The 5,729-nt window shown below is 35.8% G+C and overlaps 1 long non-coding RNA gene across 1 annotated transcript; it reads left to right on the top strand.

Annotated features, from left to right (window-relative positions):
* The first annotated feature begins 558 nt into the window (after window positions 1–558).
* LOC144972987 (uncharacterized) lies at window positions 559–5,322 on the top strand. The gene is made up of 2 exons (XR_013645465.1): window positions 559–626; window positions 5,177–5,322. It is a non-coding gene; the product is annotated as an uncharacterized LOC144972987 (long non-coding RNA).
* The last annotated feature ends 407 nt before the right edge of the window (window positions 5,323–5,729 follow it).

Below are 5,729 nucleotides of genomic sequence, written 5' to 3'. Positions count from 1 at the left end.
CAAAATGCATTTTCCCCCCATTTTGTCCATATAGAACTGTTACTTCAGATATCAATAGATTAAGACCACTCGCAGCCTGTCCAAAAGTCATCAGATCTTTTACTTATTTTTTAATTTTTCCCCCCTTTTTCTTTCTTCAAAGCGCCAGTCAGAGGTCATACTAGTCGATCGATATTTGAAATAAAACATTTTTTGCCAAAATGAAAAAAAAAAAAGAGTTTTGTCAGTGTACAATTGAATTTTAAAAACATTTTGTAAATTTATTTTCTTTTTTTTTTTTCTTTTTTTCTTTTTTGCTTGCTCTTCCTAATGCGGCGTACTTCCCCTCTATTATTAATTAAATATTTTTCTTTCTTACTATTTATTATTCTGCGTCTCCATCATCTATCATGCCATTCAATTTGTTACTACTGTGATAATCTGAGTCGTGTACCCTAGTGGTCGCTTCGTGCAATGACCTTTGCCCTCTTGACACCGAAATCATCTATGTATCTATTTTGGAAACACATCACTTAGACATTAGGAATAGCTAGTATAACACCAAGGACCGCAGGATGATTTCAATGTAAGCATGTCGAGGAGGAGACTGTGTGTGTGTAAACAAGATGTAATTTTGAGATGTCGCTGTAAGTAGGTACCTATCTCTAACTGTCTGAGTGATGAACTCTTATCACCACACTTGATTACAATAACATTGTACGCCCACACATCTACTTCGATATCAACTTCGTTAAATTCAAGAGGTCGCAGGTTCCAATCTTAATTCACTCAATCCTAGAGATTTTCGCTACTTTTCAAAATTGAAAAACAATAATATTAAAAATAAGCACGTACATGGATAGTTTTATTTTAACTATCATTCACATGTAAAAACTAAAAACATTAACTTTGATACTACGCCATAATTTTGTCTCAGAAAAATGAAACAAATAGGCATGGGATAAAAAGTAACCCAAGTAAACCACGGATATAGTCGGTGTTAGGGTTGAGTGAGTTAACGAGACCTTAGATCGATTAAATTGACAAGATATATGAACATTTATATTGAACACCTCCACAGATTCAACGGGCTCTAATGCATAATACATGAAGATGATGGTGATAATAATAATGATATTATTAATAATAATAATAATAATAATAATAATAATAATAATAATGATAATAATATAATAATAATAATAATAATAATAAATAATAATAATAGATAATAATAATACTAATAATAATAATAATAATAATAATAATAATAATAATAATATAATAATAATAATAAATAATAATAATAATAATAAAAATAATAATAATAATGATATTAATAATAATAATAATAATAATAATAATAATAATAATAATAATAATAATAATAATAATAATAATAATAATAATAATAAAAATCAAAACATCAAACAAATTCATGACAACAAAGAATAAACATACATAATACAGAAACCAATTCCTTGATTAAAAACAATCCTAAGTGATCGACTCCGTTTTGAAACATTTCCTGGTAAATGATTAGACAATCACATGACTTTGTACGAGGAGTGAGTGATGCTTGAATATAATGCTTCAATGGGCATGATCTATAGATAGTATGCGCTTGGCTAAGAAGCTCATAACATTGCCATCCGTAAGTATAACGGACCAACACACAAACACTGTGTGTATCCATGAACGTTTATAGTCAGGTTAATACAGTTTAGTGAGAACAACTCACAAACGCGGATGGCAAAAACAATAACAAAGGCCTGAGTGACGTCATCTGCATCATCCGCGTTTGTGAGTTATAGATAGTATGCAGATGACGTCACTCAGGCCTTTGTTATTGTTTTTGGCATCCGCGTTTGTGAGTTGTTCTCACTAAACTGTTTTAACCAGACTATAAAAGTTCATGGTTACACAGAGTTTGTGTGTTGGTCCGTTATACTTCCGGATGGCAATGTTGTGAACTCCTTGGCCAAGCGCATTCTATCTATACTTCCGGATGGCAATGTTGTGAACTCCTTGGCCAAGCGCATTCTATCTATATTAACTTTCCATGTGCTCGAGGTCATTGGTCACATTGCAAAATGTAGGAACTCCAAATGACCCACTTAGTGAAAAGTGTTCACAACTTTTTAAATATCTAACATCACGATTGGTCATTTTATTCAGCTTGACACATGGGTATGTTTACAACGTTCATAAACAAAGCAGCGTGTTTACATTTGTTAAGAAATATCCAATCGTTGGACAGCAACAAATCATGTGATTCATGATTTGGTTGGACGAAAACATAATATAGATCGCTCCCATTGTGCACCCAGCAAACTGTATGGAACCAAATTTCCGTTTTATAGACGACAAGTCGCCTATTTGATCGCACACTATTTATGACTGCTTAATGCGAAGTACTCGTCCACACTTGAGTCGAATAGAGTGATAGTAATGTTACAGTCTTGAGTTTTGATACCGTTGTTACTCATCCAATCATTGACCACGGTCAATGACGCTCAACTCTTGTAACAAGAAATAATTATCAGGTCTCTCAGTCAATGCGCTTACAATTTATAAACGAATGGTTTTATCAATATTCATCAGATTAATATGTGTTAACAGTGTCCGTTATTTTAATTGCACCCTCTCTCTCTCTCTCTCTCTCTCTCTCTCTCTCTCTCTCTCTCTCTCTCTCTCTCTCTCTCTCTCCCCCCCTCCCTCTCTCTCTCTCTCTCTCTCTCTCTCTCTCCCTCTCTTCGTTTACGATTTTGTTACCTCCATTTCCCCATCTATCTATTTATCTATCTGTATCTCCTCTCCAATCTTTCACAATTTCACTTCCTTCCATTCTCCTGTCCTGATCCTTCATATCAAACGTCATCTCTCTTACTCTCTCTTTCTCTCATAAACTCTCTCTCTCTCTCTCTCTCTCTCTCTCTCTCTCTCTCTCTCTCTTCTTTTCCTTTTTTTACACACTTTTTTAACTCTCTCTCTCTCTCTCTCTCTCTCTCTCTCTCTCCCTCTCTCTCTCTCTCTCTCTCTCTCTCTCTCTCTCTCTCTCCACATTATTCCCTCATGTCACTAACTCTATATTTCATACCATAAGCCACCGCCATAGACCAGGAATACCTCTGGATTTATTTTGTGCATTTTTTTTGGGTCAGATTTTATGCTGAACTGTCATCGTGGTATTTTTCTAAAAATACATGAACACACACACACACACACACACTACATGCACTTTCTCATACGTGCATAAATGTGGATGAAGAATAGTTTTCTACAATTCGTCTTTTTTGTTGTTGTTGTTGTTATTCTTTCTATGTTTGTTGTAAGGTTTAGTTACTTGGTATGAAAATAAGCAGACTTCGTCACTCTTTATCAGGAGTCCTTTTCATCACATATCAAATGGAATAAATTAACATGAACTATTATATAACGCATCATCACGTATTCTCCATGCTCAATTCGCTAATTACAATTCCTCTGTTATGCGTCCTTTTTGTAACCCCCCCCCCCCTCCCCGAAACAAAAAAAACAAAACAAACAAACCATCAAACGAACAAACCTCGAACAGAGACAATGCTATTAACTCATTTTTCACCTGGGTAATGTGAGAAAATGTGAGTGAAGTGCCTTTTCCAAGGACTCAACTATGCGCTGCTCAGAGCGGGACTCGATCCCAGGACCTTTCGATCTGAATGCGAGTGCCATACCACAGGACCACATAGTAGCACAACACTTTTACAATACCAGTTAACGGGTTAGGTACTCTTTCATTCCTGTGCCGATAGGGGGGGGGGGGGTGTAAAGTGGCTTACCCAGGGATTTAACTCACTCATTCGTAAGAGTTTTTTGCTACTTTTAAAAATTGGGGAAAAAATGTATTAAAATGATCATGTGCATAGATCGTTTTATTCAACTACCATTAACATGTAAAAACGAAAAACATTAGCTTTGATACTACGCCTATAATTTGTCTCATAAAAATGTAATAAATAGGCTTGGGATAAAAGTAACCCGGATAAACTACGGATATAGTCGGTGTTAGGGTTGAGTGAGTTAACGCGGAATGCAGAGTTTTGCAATGATTACAATCCACCCGGTCACTAACATCGTTTAGCTTTCCTACAAGAGGAGGCATTCAGATACCTTTGGCAGTGTTATCATGAGGGTATGGTCCGGGGTTTGATCCACAACAGCTGGTTTATGAAGATTGTTGTTCTTTTCTTTGCCCTTTTTATTATTTATCTCCATTCACTCTATCTTCTCCTCCTCCTCCTCCTCCTCCTCCTCCTCCTCCTCCTCCTCCTCCTCCTCCTCCTCCTCCTCTTCCTCCTTTTTCTCCCCACCCACATCATTTACTTCTTTAACCTCTCCTTTTTTTTCCTCCTTCGTTTTTCCTTCTGATCAATGCTATTTATAGCAAGGTACTTATTTTACACCTGGGTACGGTGAGAAAATGTGAGTAAAGAGCCTTTTTCCAAGGACTCAACTATGCGCCGCTCAGAGCGGTACTCTTCATAAAGAACAAACTCAGGGGGAAAAATGCCGTTCTTTGTAATATCAATGTGTAGCTCTTTCTCTTTTTTTTTTCTAGAGGGAATAATTATAATGATGAGGAAATCGGGCAATGACATGGCCTTGGAACGCCCCCCCCCCCCCCCCCCCCCCCGAGTCAATTCATGTCAAGCACGTTTCGTAAAAGGTGTTCTCTACTGTATAAGTTTATTTTCAACAAGTCCATATTAAATGCCGACTCTTTGAACAGAAGAGAGCGATGTGGTGAATTAATGTTTTGAAAGGGAATTTGAATCAGACAAAACCCTAGGTGCATATAAAATTAGCAGCAGGCCTGATAACCAAACGCAATTATGGACTTGGTTTAACATTGTTGTAATGGACAATTATAATATATTACGTTGGCTTGAGAGTATTTCCATTACAACAATGGGCCCATAACAATTGGGGTTATCAGTCCTGAACAATAAGTAAACGTCGGACTAATGATATTATGTTGATGTAGTATGTGTAATGTTTCATTTGTATAATAATGTCACTGTATTATTGTTTCGCTCATGGAGCATCACCCAGTGATGAAAATGCGCGTTATAAATGTCATGTATTACACTATTATTATTTATCCCATGCACAAAATATTACATTCTTAATGATGTTTTAAATTGTTTCTTTACAGGACAATCAGCCATTCTTTTGAGAAGCACCTGGATAGAAAGAAACCTCTGTCGAATACCCATACAAGGACCTGGAGTCTTTGGGCAACTTCTCGACCTTCGTGATCCTGAATAATCGTCGCCCTGGAATTATTTCGACTAATAAACGGTACTTTCAGCAACATATATCGAAGTGAAATAGGAAAAAAAAATAATTCACATTCCACTTCATTATCTTGTGATATCTCTTTATCTCATCTTTCCCCCATTCCTGTTGACTGGTAGATGATCGAAGCCGATAATATACCCAAAGAGATTTATTGTGTTTTGTCAAATTTTGAATAAAATAGAAATCTCTTTCTTTGGAAATTGATAGAGTTTGATAGTGGAGGCATTGCTTGTGGTGGTGTTTTTTTTTTCCTGTCCTGTCCTGGGGCTGAAAATTCATCTGTTTGTAAATCATGAACAGTCGAAAAGGATATTTTCTGTGTCGGAATCGTCAGGAGACGGGATAAAGGTTTTTTTTTTTTTTTTTTTTTTTTTTTTTTTTTTTTTTTTTTTTTTTTTTTTTTTTTT

Source organism: Berghia stephanieae, chromosome 5 (assembly GCF_034508935.2).
Source record: "Berghia stephanieae isolate SIO BIC M18660-M18661 chromosome 5, UCSD_Bste_1.3, whole genome shotgun sequence".
Taxonomy (NCBI): Eukaryota; Metazoa; Mollusca; class Gastropoda; order Nudibranchia; family Aeolidiidae; genus Berghia; species Berghia stephanieae.
This window is presented reverse-complemented; position numbering and strand designations above follow the sequence as displayed.